We start from the raw sequence: 21,603 nt of genomic DNA, 5'->3' as shown, positions 1-21,603 counted from the left end.
TTGGGATTTTGGCTGGGGGATGGGCGGGGGAGATGGCGCTGGCGAGCGCCTTTGTTCCCCGCCAAACTGAGCTCTGTCGTCCGGGGGCTCCGCAGCTCACCCTCCCTTTGTCCTCCAGCCTTCCCGCTTTCCGAGCAGAGCTGTTAACTTATGACCTCCCAGACGCTAAGTCGCGCTTGCTGTTGGAACACAGTCCGTCAGGCCCCTCTGCTTTTGCAAGCCGGACTCGAGGGCTCTGCTTGGCTGGCGAGCCGCCCCTCCGCCCCGGCTCCCTCCCGCCAGTCCGTGGAGCGCGCACCGCCTCACCGCCCTTCCTACCCTCTTCCGTGGGCCTCTCGTCTGCGCTTGGGTCCGGTGACTCCGTTCTGCTAATCCTCTGGCGGTTTTCTGGGTTATTTAGGCAGGTGTAGGTGGAATCTAAGTGATCAGCAGGACGCGCGGTGAGCCCAGCGTCCTCCTACGCCGCCATCTTCCTCTCAATCTCTGAGGTTTTAACAGTCATCAATAATTCATTGTTAGATATCATTCATAAGTCAGAACTCCTCAGCTTTTGGTCATGTACCAGTGATCAAAAGTATACAAATGAGGGTTAAATGTGCTCATATTTTTCAGTGAAAGAGGCATAACATTTAGCAGGTTAGAAAATAAATGTAGGATAAAATGGTTTCCTGGTGCAGGCAGGAGGATTTGTATTTTGAAAGGAGTGGTCAGGAAGGGACCTGTCTTGAAGATGAGGTTTCAGCCAAGACTGAAGGAAGTCAGGAAAAAGGAATCAGGGAATCTGGGAGGAAGAGACAGATCAGCTGGTGAGGGCACAGGGGGTGATGTGAGGGCATGGGGAGAGATCAGCATGCCGGGTCAATGTCTGGTTTACTGAGCCATTAAAAGGCTTACTTTTGCCATTATTCTCAGAAAAATTGATGTACATACATAATTTTTGCCAGTTGTGACCTGTTGTATGTTCTATTTTCACAGAATTATTCTGGCAGCTGTTTTGATCTTGGAGTGTAGTGGAGAAAAGGTATATGCAGGAGAACAAGTGAAGAGGTTTTGGAATAATCCCCGTGAGATATGGGGGTTTTGAGACAGGACAGAATGGTAGTTTGGATTCTGGATTGTTTTAAAAATGCAGCCAATCAGGTTTTCCTGATGGAGTAGATGTGGAGTGGATGAGTGGATGGAGGATGGCTCCAGTGCTCTTCCCTGGGTGCACTGAAGGAAAGGATTGCTACAGTCTCTAATGGGGAGGTGAGAGGAGCAGGTGTAGGATGTGATATCCAGAGTGAAGTTTGGGACCAGTTCAGTTTCAGACGTGTAATACAGATCCTCATGGAGATGTCATATAGGCGGTTGGATATATGATTTTTGATGTGGGTAAAGCGTGTGGGCAAAGGCAAGTCAGTGTGGGCCTATCAGTTGTAGCTGCTGTAAAACCACATTACTGGATGCAAGCGCCAAGGAGTGACTGCGGAGAGAGCAGACAAGGATGTGAAAAGGTCAGCATAAAAGAGGGACCCAGCACAGGAGCCTGAGAAGAAGTGATTGGTGAAGAATGTTCTTCCAATGGAAGGAATGAGCAAGAGTAAATGGAAGAAGAATATAGAAAAACATGCAGGGGCGCCTGGGTGGCTCAGTCGGTTAAGCAGCCAACTTCAGCTCAGGTCATGATCTCCCGGTCCGTGAGTTCGAGCCCCGCGTCGGGCTCTGTGCTGACAGCTCAGAGCCTAGAGCCTGTTTCAGATTCTGTGTCTCCCTCTCTCTGACCCTCCCCCGTTCATGCTTTGTCTCTCTCTGTCTCAAAAATAAATAAACGTTAAAAAAAAACAAAGAAAAACATGCAGTTAAAAATTACATCGGGATTAGCAACATACGCTTTAGAGTGATTATAAGAGCAGTTTTGTATTTTGCTGATATTGTAAGGAATATAGACCTGGAGTAGAAACAACTTTCAAAGGATCTTTCCTGCACCTGTAAAGGGGAGAAGACATGTTGGATGGCATTTGAAGAAGAAGAGAAATCTAGATAGTACTTTTTTACACTTTATTTTAAAAACAAATTTAAATTTTTGAAATTCCAGTATAATAAACATTAGTTTCAGGTGTAAAATATAGCAACTCAACAATTCAATATATCACCCAGTGATCTTCATTACAAGTGGACTCCTTAATCCCCACCACCTATTTATTCTGTTCCCCCACCCAACTCCCCTCTGATAAGTATAACATTTTTCTCTATAACTAAGAGTGGGTTTCTTGACTTGTGTCTCTCCATCTCTCTCTTTTCCCATTGCTTATTTGTTTTGTTTCTTAAATTTCACATATGCATGAGACCATAAGGTATTTGTCTTTCTCTGATTTATTTCACTTAGCATTATATTTTCTAGCTCCATCCATGTCATTGCAAATGATAAGATTTCATTTTTACTATGACTAATATGCCATTGTGTATATATATATCACCTCTTCTTTATCCATTCATCAGTCAATGGACATGGGCTGATTCCCTAATTTGGCTGTTGTAAATAATATTGCTATATACATAGGGGTGCACATATCCCTCTGAATTAGTGTTTTTGTATGTTTTGTATAATTATCCAGTAGTGAGATTGCTAGATCACAAGGTAGTCCTATTTTTAACTTTTTGAGAAACCTCCATTCTGTTTTCCAGAGTTGCTGCACGAGTTTACATTGCCACCAATAGTCCAAGATGATTCCTTTTTCTCCACAGCGTAGCCAACACTTCTTGTTTCTTGTGTTTTTGATTTTAGCCATTCTGACAAGTGTGAGGTGATATCCTATTGTAGCTTTGATTTGCTCTTCTCTTATGCTAAGTGCTGATGAACATCTTTTCATGTGTCGGTTGGCCATCTGGATGTCTCCTTTGGAGAAATGTCTGTCCATCTCTCCAGCCCATTTTTTTTTAAATTTTTTTTTCAACGTTTATTTATTTTTGGGACAGAGAGAGACAGAGCATGAACGGGGGAGGGGCAGAGAGAGAGGGATACACAGAATCGGAAGCAGGCTCCAGGCTCTGAGCCATCAGCCCAGAGCCTGACGCGGGGCTCGAACTCACGGACCGCGAGATCGTGACCTGGCTGAAGTCGGACGCTTAACCGACTGCGCCACCCAGGCGCCCCACTCCAGCCCATTTTTTAATTGGATTATTTGTTTTGGTGGTGTTCTGTTTATAAGTTCTTTATATATTTTGGATACTAACACTTTATCAGATACATCATTTACAAATATATTTTCCATTCCATAGAATGCCATTTAGTTTTGTTGATTGTTTCCTTTGCTGTGCAGAAGTTTTTTATTTTGATGAGGTCCCAATAGTTTATTTTTGTGTTGGTTTCCCTTGTTTCAGGGGACATATCTAGAAAGAAGTTGCTACAGCCCCTGTCAAAGAAGTTACTGCCTGTGTTCTCTTCTAGAATCTTTATGGTTTCAGATCTCACATTTAGGTCTTTAATCCATTTTGAATTTATTTTTGTGTATGGTGTAAAGAAAGTGGTTTCTTTCCATTGAATGTTGCTGTCCTGTTTTCCCAACATCGTTTGTTGAAGAGACTGTGTTTTTCCATTGGATGTTCTTTCCTGCTTTGTTGAATATTAATTGACCATATGGCTGTGGGATCATTTATGGGTTTTCTATTCTGTTTCATTTATCTATGTGTCTGTTATCATGAATGGATTTGCACTTTTTCAAATACCTTTTCTGCATATTGAAAGGGTCATATGGTTCTTATCCTTTCTTTTATTAATCAGGTTTATCACTTTGATTGATTTGTGAATATTGAACTACGATTGCAGCCTAAGAATAAATCCACTTGATCATGGTGAATGAATCTTGAGTGTGCTGTTGGATTTGGTTTGCTAGTATATCACTGAAAATTTTTGCATGCATGTTCATCAAAGATATTGGCCTGTAGTTCTCCTTTTTAGTGGCATCTTTGTCTAATTTTGGAAAAAGGGTAATGCTGGCCTCATAGAATAAATTTGGAGGTTCTCCCTCCTTTTCTATTTTTTGGAATAATTTGAGAAGGAAGGGTATTAACTCTTTTTTAAAATGTTTGGTAGAATCCCCCCATGAAGCCATCTGGTCCTCAACTTTTGTTTGTTGAGAGCTTTTTCATTACCAATTCAATTTTTTACTGTTTATCAGTCTGTTCACATTTACTATTTCTTCCTGTTTCATTTTTGGTAGTTTATGTTTCTAGGAATTTATCCATTTCTTTGAGGTTGTCCAATTTGTTGGCATTTAATTTTTCATAATATTCTTTTATAATTGTTTCTATTTCTGTGGTGTTGGGTTTTTTTCCTCTCTCATTTGTGATTTTATTTATTTGTGTCCTTTCTCTTTACTTTTTGATAAGTCTTGTTAGGGGTTTATTAATTTTATTACTTCTTTCAAAGGACCAGCTTCTGGTTTCATTTATCTGTTCTCCTCTTGGTTTTAGTGTCTATATCATTTATTTCTTCTCTAATCTTTATTATTTCCCTTCATCTGCTACCTTTAGGCTTTGTTTTTTATGCTGTTTCTATCTCCTTTACGTGTAAGGTTAGGTTCTTTATTTCAGATTTTTCATGCTTCTTGAGGTAGACCTGGTTTGCTATATACTTCCCTCTTAGGACTGCTTTTGCTATATTCCAAAGGTTTTGGACCATTGCATTTATATTTTCACTTGTTTTCTACTATTTTTTTAATGTTTATTTATTTTTGAGACAGAGAGAGACAGAGCATGAACAGGGGAGGGGCAGAGAGAGAGGGAGACACAGAATCTGAAACAGGCTCCAGGCTCTGAGCTGTCAGCACAGAGCCCGACGCGGGGCTCGAACTCATGGACCGCGAGATCATGACCTGAGCTGAAGTCGGACGCTTAACCGACCCAGCCGCCCAGGCGCCCCTGTTTTCTATTTTTTAATTTCTTCTTTGATTTCCTGGTTGACCCATTCATTGTTTGGTAGCATGTTGTTTACCCTCCATACATTTGTGGTCTTTCTAAATTTTTTCTTGTGGTTTACTTCAAGTTTCATAGCAGTGTTCAGAAAAGATGCATGGTATGATCTCAGTCTTTTTGTACTTATTGAGACCTGATTTGCGACCCAATAAGTGATCTACTCTGGAGAAAGTTCTATGTGCACTCGAAAAGAAGATGTATTCTGCAGCTTTAGTATGAAATTTTCTGAATATATTTGTTAAATCCATCTGGTCCAGTGTGTCATACAAAGTCTTTGTTTCCTTGTTGATTTTCTGCTTAGATGATTGGTCCATTGTAAGTGGGGGGTTAAAGTCCCCTACTATTGTTGTATTATTATCAATGAGTTCCTTTATTTTTGTTATTAACTGATTTATATATTTGGGTACAAGTTGTGAGTATAAATATTTACAATTGTCAGATCTTGTTGGATAGACCTCTTAATTTTGATACAGTGTCCTTCTTCATGTTTTGTAACATTCTTTGGTTTAATATCTAATTTTCTGATATAAGTATGGCTACTCTGGCTTTCTTTTGATATCCATTTGAATGATAAGTGTTTCTCCATCTCCTCACTTTCATTCTGGTGTTTTTATGTCTAAAATGAATCTCTTGTAGTCAGCATACAGACGGGTCTTGTTTTTTTTACCCATTGTGATAACCGATGTCTTTCAACTGGAATATTTAGTCCGTTAAAATACAAAGTAATTATTAATATATATGTATTTATTTCCATTATATTACTTCTTTTGTCATTGTTTCTGGAGATTTTCTATGATTCTTTCTTGTCTTTCTCACTTTCGGTCTCTTTTTTCCACACAAGAAGTCCTCTTTAAAATTTCTTGCAGGGTTGGTTTACTGGTCTTGAATTCCTTTAGTTTTTCTTTGTCTGGAAAACTTGTCTTCTCTTCTTTTATTTTTGAATGATAGCCTTGCTGGATAGAGTATTCTTGGCTACAGAATACTTGGGTAGTATTTTTAGGCAGCTAGTGTAGTGCTGCACTGCTTCCTGCAGGTGCCTCTGTGTTTATGCTGATGCGCAGGGGAAGGAAATGGCTCCAGCCAGCAACTTTGGTCACAGAGAGGCATCTCAATGAACACTGCCTCTCCAGAACTTGTTTGGAGGAGTGAATAATCTTCCTTCTGTGTTCCTCAGGTGCTCTTCATATGGCTTTTTCTAGGTTGTCTGCCTCCATGATGTTTGCCTGTCTTCTGTCCAGGAATAGGCCAGTGCCCTCAGGGCTCTATCCTAGCCAAGCCTTTAAAACTCAATGCATTAAGCTTTGCTGTCCTCAAGAACTCACAAAATTCAGCCCCTCTCATTTTCCAAACCAATGGATATGGGGAATTCTTCTTTTGCAATCCCCTGGGTGCCTCTTACTCTCTAGCCCTCCTCCATGACCACAGTTTCCTCTCCTACACAGCACCCATGATCCGTTTCTCCCCAAAACCAGGTATCTGCACTTTCTACTTTCTTTTATGTGGCCTCTTCTCTCCCTTTAGTGGTGGAGTTTGTTCTGTCAGTCCTCAGGTCGATTTGTGAGGTATTTGTGATAGTTATCTAGTTGTGTTTGTGGGACAAGGCAAGGCTCCTACTCCTCTGCCACTTTCCTCTCCCTCTATAAATGCTTCATTTTATCTAGTGCATTTTTAATTTCACTTATTGTGCTCTTCATCTCTGATTGTTGTTTTAAATCTCTTTGTTAAGGGTTTCACTGATGTCTTCCACTCTTTTCTCAAGTCCTTTGAGTATCTATGATCACTACTTTAAATTCCCTATCAGGCATACTTATCTCTGTTTTGCTTAGGTCTCCTGCTGTGATTTTGTCCTATTCCTTTATTTGGGACATAATCCTCTGTCTCTTCATTTTGTCTAATGCTCTGTGTCTGTTTCTGTCTGTTAGGAAAGTCAGCTATGTCTCTTGCTCTTGAAAGTAGTAACCTTATGAAGAAGAGGTCCTGCAGTGTCTCCTGTTTTACATAAGCTGGCACTTTAGGGGTGTCTCCTATGTGTGCTGCATGTGCCTTTTTGTTTTGTCCTGGCCACTTTTTCTTTCAATCCTGTCATCTCTGGAGGCTCTCTTTGACTGTTTTGGGCAGTGTTTGGTCCTTGGCTGGGGTAGTTCATGCAGTTTTAACAAGGTGCATGTTGGTTTCCTTCTGAAATGAGATGTTCCTGGGACTGGGATCTCTTGGGAGGGGTGCACAATTTTTAAAACGTGTGCCTCGGGCTTCCACAGTACCTATCTCTATCCCTGCCCAGACCAAGAACCCACAAAACACAGTGGTTGAGAGACATGCTGTTGGCAAGGTTTGAGTTAGTCTTGAGTGGGAAGGGAGACCTGTAGCAACAAAACTGAGGCAAGTGTAACTGGACAAGGCAAATCTGCCTACTTAGGCAGGGTGGCAGTGCTTGGTGTGTAAGCAAGTGAATGCTTACATTCAAGGTGGTGAATGTAGGCACCATGCTTGTTCCTACAAGTGGCCATATGTTTATGTTGGGGGATGGGAAAGGTAATGTTGCCTGCCAGCTCCTTTGTTCCTAGAGGTGTCTCCCTCAAGAACATTCTCAAAAATGAGTAAATAACTCTCCTTCCCATATGCCCCAGACTTTTTTCAAACTGCTGCTTCTATGCCTTATCTCTGAGGCATGTTGGTTTTGCTCTCTCTTTAAGGTCAGACACTGCTTCCTGTTGCCCTCTGAGCTTTCCTAGAGCTAAGCCAGCTAATTTTTTAAGTTCCAGGCTCCAAAAATCCCTCTAATTGTAAGAACTCATGAACTTTGGTCCCTCTCACTTTGAAAACCAAATGCTGTGGACATTTGTTTTCCCTGTGCAGACTCCCTGGTGTGATAATCTGTTTCTCCACTTTCTGTGTGCCTCTGAATACTTCTTAACCTTGGAAGGCCAGGGTCCAATTTTTCCCCACTGCATCTTCACCCTTTCCACCCACTTTGATGTGGCCTCTTCCCTACCTTTAGTTGTGGAGGGTGTTCTGACACTGTTGGTGTGATTTTCTGACTTATTTATGCAGATGTGAGTGTTATCTAGTTGTATCAGTGAAGTGAGCTTAGAGTCCTCTTACTCCACAATCTACCCACCCTTCTCAGAATATTGGTCTTTAACTTTCATTTCTTTTGTATTGTCCTTTTTTGCTTCGGTACTTGGTAATGCCAGGCTTAGAATGAGTTAGGAAGTGTTCTCTCTTTTACTCTATTTTACATGAGTTTGAGAAAGATTAGTTTAAATTCTTCTTTAAATATTTGGTAGAATTTACCAGTGAAGCCATCTAATCCTGACTCTTCTTTATTGGGAGGCATGGTTTTTTAATAAAATATATAACACTCCTCTTGAGTTTTTGTCCCTTTAAATATGTATGAATCATTCTGTGCACATCTTGTCTTTCTTTTCTTTTTACACTCAGTGTTTTTAAGAAATGTGATTCACATTCAGTCAAATATATATATTATAAGTATACAGCTTTTATTTCCAAATGTATTAGTCATTTTTTGACAAAAGTAACTTGAACTATGTATAGTGAATGACCACTACTATAGAAGGATTCTCTTGTCATTTTGCAGTTTATTAGTCCCCCTCAAACAACCATTTTTATCTCTATCCTCCACTATTATGATTTCTATCCAAATAGACTAAGTTTGCTTTTTCTTGATCTTTGTATGAATGAAAACAACTTTTGTATTTGGCTTCTTTTGTTCAGCAAAATATTTTTGAACCTTGTTCTGTTATCTGCCTTTTACTGTATAAAACGGCAAATTATTTTTTTAAATTTCTTATGTTGTAATATATCATTATAACAACTTTCTTGAAGTTTACACTGTCTTTTCTTGCCATTTTCTTAGCTGCTGCTGTAGGCATTCAAAATGTATCTATCAGAATTTATCAGATGTTATCACTTCATTCCAATAAAATATGAAAACTTTGCTCTAACATCACTCTATTCCTTCTTCAATGCTTTCTACTTTTTGGCCTTGCAAGTTATATATTCATTTAAGCCCAACAATGTAGTTTTATTAGTATTGCTTTATACAATTTTCTTTAGATTAGTTTAGAGAAACAAAGAAAAAAATGTATTTGGATTGTCTTTTGTTTTACTTACACAGTAGTATTTACCCAATACTTTTTTTTTCTTTTCCTTTCTTCATGTGTATTTGAGTGATGACTTGGTGTCATTTCTATTAAACCTGTAGTATTTTCTCTAATATTTCTTGTAGGGTAGGTCTATTAGCAGCAGTACCTACCAGTCTTTGAATGCAAAATAAACACATTTCCAAATAAACAATTTTTTGTTTAAGTAAAGTTGACACACAATCCTACATAGTTTCAGGTGATCCAACATCTCCATATGTTATGTTATACTCACCACAAGTGTAAACACCATCTGTCACCCTACAACACTATACAACATCATTGAATATATTCCCCGTTCTGTGCGTTTTATCACCATGACTTTTTCATTCCATAACTAGAAGCCTGTATCTCCCACTTACTTCTCCCATTTTGCCCATCCCCCGACAACCCTTCCCTCTGGCAACCTACAATTTGTTCTCTGTATTTATGGGTTGGATTCTTTTTTTTGTTGTTTGTTTATTCATTTGTTTTTTTTTAATATTCCACATATGAACAAAATCATATGACATTTGTCTTTATCTGACTGACTTATTTCATTTAGCGTAATACCCTCTAGGTCCATCCATGTTGCACAAGTGGCAAAATGTCATTCATTTTCACTGCTGCATAATATAGCATATTCTACTATAAATATATATATATATTTCCATATTTTGGCTATTGTAAATAATGGTACAATAAACATGAGAGTGAATATCTCTTTGAATTAGTGTCTTTGGGGGTACCTGGCTGGCTCAGTCAGTAAAACATGCAACTCTTGATCGCGAGCTTGTAAGCTTGAGTTAGCATTTTTGTTTTCTCAAAGTAAATATCCAATAGTGGAATTATTGGATCAAGTAGAATTTCTATTTTTAATTTTTTGAGCACCTCCATACTGTTTTCCAAAGTGGCTGCATTCACAATTCACATTATATTCACTATTCCCACCAATAGTGTACAAAGGTTTCTTTTTCTCCACATCTTCACCAACACTTGTTACTTCTTATGTTTTTTATTTGAGCCATTTTAACAGGTGTAAGGTTATATTTGATAGTGGTTTTGATTTGCGTTTCCCTAGTGATTAGTGATATAGAGCATATTTTGTTTCCTTTTTTTCCTTTTTATGATGTTTATTTATTTTGAGAGAGAGAGAGAGAGACAGAGAGAGAGAGAGAGAGAGAGCACTGGTATGGTAGGGGCACAGAGAAAGGGAAACACAGAATCAAAATCAGGCTCCAGGCTCTGAGCTGTCAGCACAGAGCCCAATGCAGGGCTTGAACCCATGAACTGGGAGATCATGACCTGAGCTGAAGTTGGATATTTAACTTACTGTGCCACCCAGGTGCCCCTCATTTTCTAATAACCTAATAAGCTGGGATGTTTCACACATGAAGCCCCACATGAAGGCATTTATCAAGATTCTGTTTGTGTTATGTTTGCTCCACAGTGAATGGCAAAGCAAGTCAAAGGCTAAACCATATTCAAAGGATGGAAAGAAACACATTACAATGTCTACATAGGGAAAAACTCACAGGTATTTTTCTGTCTACTACATTCTGGGATCAAGAGCAAATGAGATGTGAGAAATTGGAGAGAGAGATATAATTACTTCAGGAATATTGCTCAAATGAAGGGTAGAAATGACTCAAGAAATGTACAAGAAATACACTACATCTGCATGTTGATAGGGAAATTTTGATAATGGGTGTAAGGGAGAAGAATAATGAAAGATTGGAGTCTTAAGCAGAAAAGAGAGCTCCAGATTTATTGCACAAATGGATGGATTAGCTATGATAAAGAGCCTTGAAAATTCATTCACTGCACCAGGGTAGAATGACAAAGATACAGAGAAAGTAACTGATGTAATGGCAAGTTTTTTTGGGAAATAATCTTTTTATTACTTTAATTTCCTAAATTAAATATGCATACTATCTATAAATGAATGAATAAAAATGCATATATACATTTATGTACAAATATTTATATAAATGGATCTTATTCACAATGGAATATTATTCAGTCAGTAAAAAGGAAATCTTGCCATTTAAGACAACATGAATAGAACCTAATATAAGTCAGATAAAGACAAAAACTGTGTGATCTCACTTATATGTGGTATATAAAAAAGAACCATTGATACAAAGAATAGGTTGGTGGTTGCTAAAAGAGGGGTTGGAGGTAGGTAAAATGGGTGAAGAGAGTCAAAAGGTATAAACTTCTGTTATAAAATAATAAGTCCTGTGGATGCAGTGTACAGAAAGGTGATGATAGTTAATAATAGTATATTGTACCTCCGAGGTTGCTAAGAGAGTAGATACTAAAGTCTTGTCACAAGAAAAAAATTGTAACTATATGTGGTGATGGATGTTAACTAGACTTGCTGTGGTGGTCATTTTGCAGTACAAGTGACTCTTGAACAACATAGTGCTTGGGGCACTGAACCCCCATGCAGTCAAATATCTGCATATAAATTTTGACTCCCCTAAACTTTACTGCTATTTGTCTACTGTTGGTCAGAGGCTTTACCAATAACATAAATAATCACTTAAAACATATTTTGTATATTACATGCATTATATACTGTATTCTTATGATGAAATCTAGAGAAGAAAAATGTTATGAAGAAAATCATAAAGAATACACTTACAAATCTAGAAATACATTCACAGTATTGTACTTTTAAAAATCCACATATAAGTAGTCTAATGCACTTCAAACCTGTTTTTTTTTTATGACAAGTTTGTATTTTATTTTATTTATTTATTTATTTTATTATTTTATTTTATTTTTATTTTATTTTTTCTGAATTTTCTTTTTATTTTTTTTAAATATGAAATTTATTGTCAAATTGGTTTCCATACAACACCCAGTGCTCATCCCAACAGGTGCCCTCCTCAATGCCCATCACCCACCCTCCCCTCCTTCCCACCCCTCATCAACCCTCAGATTATTCTCAGTTTTTAAGAGTCTCTTATGGTTTGCCTCCTTGCCTCTCTGTAACTTTTTTCCCCTTCCCTTCCTTCATGGTCTTCTGTTAAGTTTTTCAGGATCCACATAAAAGTGAAAACATATGGTATCTGTCTTTTTCTGTATGGCTTATTTCACTTAGCATCACACTCTCCAGTTCCATCCATGTTTCTACAAAAGGCCATATTTCATTCTTTCTTATTGCCAAGTAGTATTCTATTGTATATATAAACCATAACTTCTTTATCCATTCATCAGTTAATGGACATTTAGGCTCTTTCCATAATTTGGCTATTGTTGAAAGTGCTGCTATAAACATTGGGGTACAAGTGCCCCTATGCATCAGCACTCCTGTAGCCCTTGGGTAAACTCCTAGCAGTGCTATTGCTGAGTCATAGGGTAGCTCTAGTTTTAATTTTTTGAGGAACCTCCACACTGTTTTGCAGAGTGGCTGCACCAGTTTGCATTCCCACCAACACTGCAAGAGGGTTCCTGTTTCTCCACATTCTCGCCAGCATTTATAGCCTCCTGATTTGTTCATTTTAGCCACTCTGGCGTGAGGCGGTTTTGATTTGTATCTCAGTGTGGTTTTGATTTGTATTTCCCTAATGAGGAGTGACGTTGAGCATCTTTTCATGTGCCCGTCCTGTGATTGATTTCGTTTCATAACATTGTAATCTGAAAATGTGCATGGTATGATCTCAATTCTTTTATATGTATTGAAGGCTGTTTTGTGACCCAGTATGTGATCTATCTTGGAGGATGTTCCATGTACACTTGAGAAGAAAGTATATACTGCTGCTCTAGGATGTAGATTCTAAATATATCTGTCTAATGGGACCTCATCAAGATAAAAGATAAAAACTGCAATGGATAAAGAAGATGTGGTTTATATATCCAATGGAATACTACTTGGCAATGAGAAAGAATAAAATCTGGCCATTTTCAGCAACGTGGATGGAACTGGAGGGTATTATGCTAAGTGAAATATGTCAGAGAAAAAGAGATAACCATATGTTTTCACTCATCTGTGATAGTGAGGATGTGTGGATATTGAGAAACTTAGCAGAAGACCATGTAAGAAGGGAAGGAAAAAAAAGTTACAAACAGAGAAAGAGGAAGGCCAACCATAAGAGCCTCTTAAATACAGAGAACAAACTGAGGGTTGATGGAGGATGGGGGAGAGGGGAAAGTGGGTGATGGGCATTGAGGAGGGCACTTGTTGGGGTGAACACTGGGTGTTGTATGGAAGCCAATTTGACAACAAATTTCATTAAGAAGAACGAAAGAAAATGTTTCCTGATATCAATTTTCTTAGAAGAGTTAGAGAAGAATTGTTATTCTTCTTTTAATGTTTGGTAGAATTCACCAGTGAAGCAATATAGTCCTGGGATACTCTATATTGAGAGAACTGATTACTTATTCAAAGTCCATCATTATCAGTCTGTTTAGATTTTTAAATGTCTCCCTGAGTCAGTTTTGGTAGTTGCATATTTCCAGGAACTTGTCAATTTCACTTAGATAATTCAGTCTGTTGGCATATAATATCTTTTGTATTTTTGTTTTCAATAGTTTCCAGTTTTGTTTACTCTTTATTTTTCTTTAATTAAAGATTTGTCCATTTTCTGTATCATTTTACAAAACTAGCCCCTAGTTATATCAGTATTTTCTGTTGTTTTTCTTGTCTTTAATTCATTTATTTGTTTTGTGATGTTTATGTCTGTTCTTCTGCTTGTTTTTGACTGCTATTTCTTATTTTCCTTTTCTTTGAGGCAGAAAGTTATACTTTTTTTTGAGATGTTTACTTTTTCTTAATGTAGGGATTTATCACTCTAAAATTTCCTCTTTGAACTTCCTTTACTGCAACCCTTACATTTCAGTATATGGTGTGTCCATTTTTGTTTGTTTTAGGATATTTTTCATTTGTCTTTTTATTTTCTCTTGGCCCACTGATTCTTTAGGAACATGTTATTTAATCTGCACATATGTGTGAATTATTTTTTCAAAGAACATGCTCCTGATTTCATTAATTACTTTGAATGTAAATAAACTAATGCTCCAAAATATAGACATAGGGTGACAGAATGGATAAAAAGACAAAACTCCTCTATACACTGTTGATAAGAGATTCATTTCTTTTTTTTATATGACATTTATTGTCAAATTGGTTTCCATACAACACCCAGTGCTCATCCCAAAAGGTGCCCTCCTCAATACCCATCACCCACCCTCTCCTCCCTCCCACCCCCCATCAACCCTCAGTTTGTTCTCAGTTTTTAACAGTCTCTTATGCTTTGGCTCTCTCCCACTCTAACTTCTTTTTTTTTTCCTTCCCCTCCCCCATGGGTTCCTGTTAAGTTTCTCAGGATCCACATAAGACTGAAACCATATGCTGTCTTTCTCTGTATGGCTTATTTCACTTAGCATCACACTCTCCAGTTCCATCCACGTTGCTACAAAAGGCCATATTTCATTCTTTCTCATTGCCACGTAGTATTCCATTGTGTATATAAACCACAATTTCTTTATCCATTCATCAGTTGATGGACATTTAGGCTCTTTCCACAATTTGGCTATTGTTGAGAGTGCTGCTATGAACATTGGGGTACAAGTGCCCCTATGCATCAGTACTCCTGTATCCCTTGGATAAATTCCTAGCAGTGCTATTGCTGGGTCATAGGGTAGGTCTATTTTTAATTTTCTGAGGAACCTCCACATAAGAGATTCATTTCTTAAAGACACATGAAGATTGAAAGTAAAGGGATGGAAAAGCATTTATAATGCAAATGAATGCAAAGAGAAAGTTGGTATATTAATACTTATGTCAGACAAAATAGACTTTACAACTAGGACTATAATAAGAAGCAAACAACATATAATCACAAACAAAACAATCAACAATGGAGATATGAACATTATAAATATTTATGCACCCAATATGGAACACCCAAATACATTAAACTGTTAATAACAAACATAAAGGAATTATTTGATAATAATATAATAATAGTAGGGAACTTTAATGACCACTTACATCAACGGACAAATCATCCAAATAGAAAACCAATAAGAAAACTGTGGCATTGACACATTGGACCAGATGGATTTAACTGATATATTTAGAATATTCCATCTCTAAACAGTGGAATACACATTCTTTTCAAGCACACATGGAACATTCTCCAGAACAGACTACATATTAGACCACAAAAGAAGAGTTAACAAATTTAAAAGATCAAACTCATACCATGCATCTTTTCTGGACACAATGCTATGATACTAGAAATCAATCACAAGAAAAACCTCTAAGGGCCACAAATACAAGGAGGTTAAATAACATGCTACTACACAATGAACGGGTCAACCAAGAAATCAAAGAAGAAATAAAAAAATACATGGAGACAAATAAAAATAAATACAAAATGTCTTCTGCCTATTTCTTCACTGGATTATTTGTTTTATGGGATGTTGCATTTGATAAGTTCTTTATAAATTTTGGATACTAACCCTTTATCTGATATGTCATTTGTAAATATCTTCTCCAATTCTGTTTGCCTTTTAGATTTGTTGATTGTTTTCCAAAGAAGACATCCAGATGACTAACAGACACATGAAAAGATGCTCACATACTCATCATCAGAGAAATACAAATAAAAATCACAATATGATACTACCATTTCATACCTGTCAGAATGGCTAAAATTAACACTTCAGGAAAAAACAGTTGTTGGAGAGAAGGTGGAGAAAGGGGAACACTTTTGTATTGTTGGTGGGAATGCAAACTGAAGCAACCACTCTGGAAAACAGTGTGGAGTTTTCTCAAAAAATTGAAAGTAGAGTTACCTTATGTTCCAGAAATTGCACTACTAGGTATTTATCTAAAGGATACAAAAATGCTGAATTGAAGGGGCACATGCACCCCAGTGTTTATAGTAGCAATATCAACAATATCAACAATAGTTTGATTCAGCAGTCAAATGTCCATTGACTGCTAAATGGATAAAGAAAATATGGCATACATATGCAATGGAATACTACTGGGTGATGAAAAAGATTGAAAATTTTGCCATTTGCAACGTGAATGGAACTAGAATGTATTATGCTAAGTGAAATAAGTCAGTCAGAGAAAGACAAATACCATATGATTTCATCCAGATGAACATAGGGAAGGGAAGGAAATATAAGGTAAGAACAGAGAGACTCTTAAATACAGAGAACAAACTGAGGGTTGCTGGATAGTAGGTTGGAGGGCAGACTGGCTAAATCGGTGATGGCATTAAGGAGGGCACTTGTTTGGATGAGCACTGGGTGTTATATAAAAATGATGAGTCACTGGATTCTACTCCTGAAACCATTACTGCACCATATGTTAACTAACTTGTATTAAACAAGTAAATAAATTTAAACAAGTAAATAAATAAAAATAAATGCAAAATGGTACAAAATCTTTGGGATGCAGCAGAGGCATTTCAAAGATTTAAGTTTATAGTAATATAGGTCTACCATAGGAGGCAAGAAAAAAATTCAATTAAACAACCCAACCATACACCTAAAGATGCTGGAAAAAGAGTGAACCAAACCTCAAAACAGTAGAAGGAAAGAAGTATTTCAAATTACAGAAGAAATAAAGAAATAGAAATTACACAAACAAATTACAAAACAAATAGAACAGATCAGTGGAGTTCGTGCCCCTTGTTGGGTTCCACATTGCTAGTACAGAACTTGCTTGGGATTCTCTCTCTCTCTCTTCCTCTCTTTCTGTCCCTCCCTCACTCGCACTCTCTCTCTCCCTCTCAAAATAAATAAATAAAGTTACAGAAACACAAAATGAATAGAATAGATCAGTGAAACCAGGATCTGGTGCTTTGAAAAGATTCTCAAAATTGATAAAACTCATGCCAGACTCATGAAAGAAGAGAGAGAGAGAAGGACTCACATAAACAAAATCAGAAATGAAAGAAACTGACACTCCAGAAATACGGAGGATTGTGAGAGAATATTATGAAAAATTAGATAACCTAGATCCAATGGATAATGGATCCAATGGAAATGGATAGATTCCTAGAAACATGTAACCTTCCAAAATTGAATTAGGAAAAAAAAAAAAGAAAATCTGAAGTGACCTGTAATCAGAATTGAAATTGGATCAGTAATCCAAAAAATTTAAAGCGAACAAAAGTCCAGGATTAGAGAGATTCACAGGTGAAAAGTAGCAATCATTTAAAGAATGGTTAATACCTGTTCTCAAACAGTTCCAAAATAGAAGAGTAAAAAAAACCCCAAAAAACAAAAAAAAACAAAAAACTTCTAAATTCACTCTATGAAGCCAGCATTACCCTGATACCAAAAGCAGAGAAAGATACTACAAAAAAAGAGAATTACTGGTCAATATCTCTAATGAATATAGATGCAAAAATCTTCAACAGAATATTAGCAAGCCAAATCCAACAATACACTACAAAATTCATACACCATGATCAAGTGGGATTTATTTCTGCATGCAAGTATGGTTCAATATTTCCTATCACTCAGACAAGTCAATCAGCATGATAAATCACATCAACAAGAGAAAAGGTAAAAATCATATAATCATTTTTATAGGTGCAACAAAAGTATTTGACAAAGCAAAACATTTATTCATGATAAAAACCCTCAACAAAGTAAATTCAGAAGGAACATACTTTAACATAATGATAACTGTGAAAACACCACAACTAACATCATATTCAATGTGAAAAACTGCAGGAGTCAAGAGAAGGATGTTCATTCGCCCCACTCTTATTCAGCATAGTTCTGGAAGTTTTAGCCACAGCAATCAGACCTGAAAAAGGCATGCAAATTGGTAAGGAAGAAGTAAAACCTTCACTATTTACAGATGAAATGATACTACATATAAAAACCCCTAAATACTCCACACAAAACCTACTAGAACTCAGTGAATTGGGTAAGATCTCAGGATACAAAATCAGTGTACAGAAACCCACTGCACTTCCATAAAGTAATAATGAAGCAGCAGAAAGAGAAATTATGAAAAAAAATCCCATTTATAATTGTGCCAAAGATAATAAAATACCTAGGAATAAGCAACCAAAGAGGTGAAAGACCTGTACCCTGAAAACTATAAAACATTGATGAAAGGAAGTGAAGATGACACAAACAAATGGAAAGATATTCCATGCTCAAGGATTTGAAGAACAAATACTGTCAAAATGTCCATACAATGCATAATGATATAGAGATTTAATGCAATCCCTATTAAAATACCAACAGCATTTTTCACAGAACTGGAAAAAGCAATCCTAAAATTTGGGTGGAACCGAAAAAGACCCCGAATAGCCAAAGTAGTCTTCAAAAAGAAAAACAAAGCTGGAGGCATCCCAATTCTGAAATTCAAGTTATATCCAAAGCTGTAGTGATCAAAACAGTATGGTACTGGCACAAAAATAGACACAAAATCAATGGAACAGAGTGGCGCCTGGGTAGCTCAGTCAGTTGTGAGTCTGACTCTTGCTTTCAGCTCAGGTCATGATCCCAGAGTTGTGGGATCAAGCCCTGCATTGATCAGCATGGAGTCTACTTGAGATTCTCTCTGCCCCCTCCTCTGCTCATGCATTCTCTCTCTAAAATAATAACAAAATAAATGGAACAGAATTGAAAGTCCAGAAATAAACCCACATGTATATGGTCAATTAATGTAAAGGAGGCAAGAATATGCAAAGGGAAAAGACAGCTTTTTCAACAATGGTTTTAGGAAAACCATGGATAACTACATGCAAAAGAATGAAACTGAACCGCTTTTTAAACCATACACAAAAATAAACTCAAAATGGTTTAAAGACCTAAACGTGAGGCCTGAAACCATAAAACTCCTAAAAAAACATATGCAGTAATCTCTTAGTCATCTCCCTTAGCAACGTATTTATGAATATTCTCTCCAGGCAGGAAAACAAAGGGGAAAAAAAACCTATTATGAATACAACAAAATAAAAAGCTTTTGCACAGAGAAGGAAACCATTAACAAATCAAAAAGGCAAACCAGTAAATAAGAGAAGATACTTGCAAATGATATATCTGATAAAGGGATAATACAGCAAATGTATAAAGGAATTATACAACTCAACACCAAAAAAAAACCACAACAAACAAACAATTCAAGTTTAGAAAGGCAGTAATCATCAAGAAAATTCAAATCAAAACAATAATGAGGTATTATCTCAAATCATCAGAATGGCTAGTATTAGAAAGATAAAAAATAACAAGTGTTAGTGATGATGTGGGAAAAAAGGAACTATCATGTATTGTTGCAAGATTGTACATTGGTGCAACTACTGTAGAAATGTGTATGAAGTTTCCCCCAAAAATTAAAAATAGAAATATTATATAATCCAGTTATTCTACTCCTGGGAATATGTTGTGCACCTGGCGGTGCTCACTCTCTCTGTCTCTCTCTTAAAATAAGTAAACTTAAAAAGAAAACAAATTAAAAAAATAAGTTGTGCACCTGACACTAATATAACATTTTATTCTTCAATTAAAAAAAAAAAGGAAGGGAAGAAACTCTATCTACACTGGAGGAGAGCATTGCTACTTGCAAAGCATCACCAGCCCATTTCTTCATCTTCTTTTTTAAAATGTCAGTTTTATTGAGCTATAGTTCACATAGGTCTTATTTCTTGACCTACTTATCAGTAAAAGAGATGTCTGTTTGAAAACACATTCACGCCAGAGTGGCCAAAATGAACAAATCAGGAGACTATAGATGCTGGAGAGGATGTGGAGAAACGGGAACCCTCTTGCACTGTTGGTGGGAATGCAAATTGGTGCAGCCGCTCTGGAAAGCAGTGTGGAGGTTCCTCAGAAAATTAAAAATAGACCTACCCTATGACCCAGCAATAGCACTGCTAGGAATCTACCCAAGGGATACAGGAGTACTGATGTATAGGGGCACTTGTACCCCAATGTTTATAGCAGCACTCTCAACAATAGCCAAATTGTGGAAAGAGCCTAAATGTCCATCAACTGATGAATGGATAAAGAAATTGTGGTTTATATACACAATGGAATACTACGTGGCAATGAGAAAGAATGAAATATGGCCTTTTGTAGCAACGTGGATGGAACTGGAGAGTGTGATGCTAAGTGAAATAAGCCATACAGAGAAAGACAGATACCATATGGTTTCACTCTTATGTGGATCCTGAGAAACTTAACAGGAACCCATGGGGGAGGGGAAGAAAAAAAAAAAAAAGAGGTTAGAGTGGGAGAGAGCCAAAGCATAAGAGACTGTTAAAAACTGAGAACAAACTGAGGGTTGATGGGGGGTGGGAGGGAGGGGAGGGTGGGTGATGGGTATTGAGGAGGGCACCTTTTGGGATGAGCACTGGGTGTTGTATGGAAACCAATTTGTCAATAAATTTCATTAAAAAAAATTGTAAATATAGAGAATATATGAAACAGAAAAAAAAAAACACACAAAATCTGTGGACATGATGCCTTTCAGTTTCACTTCTTAGCAATGGCTGTGTTTCCCAGAAAAGCAACCCTCAGAACTTTGATTTCACTTTCTGTTCTTGTAAATGCAGGGCTCTGCAATGTGATGGATGCTTCTTTATTATTGGCCAGATTCATGTGAGGGTGGAGCAGAGACCAGAGACTATTTAAATCATGCCAGCTCCTCACACACAGTTTAAACATTTGGGGTGACAGTGAGCTCTTTAATCTCTACCGAGACCACACCAGCACAAAGGACCTGTTCCAGTTCAAGGACAGTCTGTGGGCAGAAGTATTCCTGTGTGAGCTCTTCAGACTCAGTGTTTCCTGTGCTGCCAGTGGACACATTCAGAGCTCAACACTGACACCAAGTCTCTTTGCTTTCAGGAGCTGGTAAGCAAGAAATCACTTTGGATTGAGTGCTGATCTAAAAACAGAATTATAGATCTGATGGTCTAAACGTGGAAGAGTCTGGATGCTCAATTTTGAGTGCAGTGGGCTTGAAAGGCTGAGGGGAAGGATGACTGGTGGATGGCTGTGAGCCATTTAGAGAATTAACTATTTGGAAATATTCAGAGGGCGGTTGGAGAACAAACTATTCCTGTGAATTGCAGAAGGTTCATGTGAATGTCAGGGGTGTCAGTGGATAGAGACTTTCCCTAAGAACTTCTGCCATCAGACACCTGTCATCTCACATCTAAATACCTTTCACTGGAGAGACAATGTATGTTAACTGTTTAAAAATAAAATTCAAATCAACAAACTGTAAAGGGCTGATTGACTTTATTTAATGATTCATGAATTAGGCAGCAAGTTATCCAGCAAATAGAGAAGAGCTTCATTGTACTGTAGGAAAATAATGTTTTTAAAGTAAGAGAGGAGGAGAAAAAGAAATTATTAACAGTTTTTTGCCACTGTGCAGGCTTCAGCCTTGCTGCAGGGGAAAGCTTCAACCTAACTGGAAAACACACATATAATAAAGAAGAACACATTGGTAATCCAAATTCAGTGGCAATTGATTAAAGACCAGCAGCAGGTGTTCAAA

The 21,603-nt window shown here is 37.3% G+C and overlaps 1 long non-coding RNA gene across 1 annotated transcript; it reads left to right on the top strand.

Moving 5' to 3' along the window:
* The first annotated feature begins 20,772 nt into the window (after positions 1-20,772).
* On the top strand, positions 20,773-21,328 carry LOC115501680. Its single transcript, XR_003964884.1, has 2 exons — positions 20,773-20,860; positions 20,946-21,328. It is a non-coding gene; the product is annotated as an uncharacterized LOC115501680 (long non-coding RNA).
* The last annotated feature ends 275 nt before the right edge of the window (positions 21,329-21,603 follow it).

The sequence above is a fragment of the Lynx canadensis genome, chromosome A1 (genome assembly GCF_007474595.2).
Source record: "Lynx canadensis isolate LIC74 chromosome A1, mLynCan4.pri.v2, whole genome shotgun sequence".
NCBI classification, from domain to species: domain Eukaryota; kingdom Metazoa; phylum Chordata; class Mammalia; order Carnivora; family Felidae; genus Lynx; species Lynx canadensis.
Note: the sequence above shows the minus strand (reverse complement) of the source record. Positions and strands in the feature narration are given on the sequence as shown.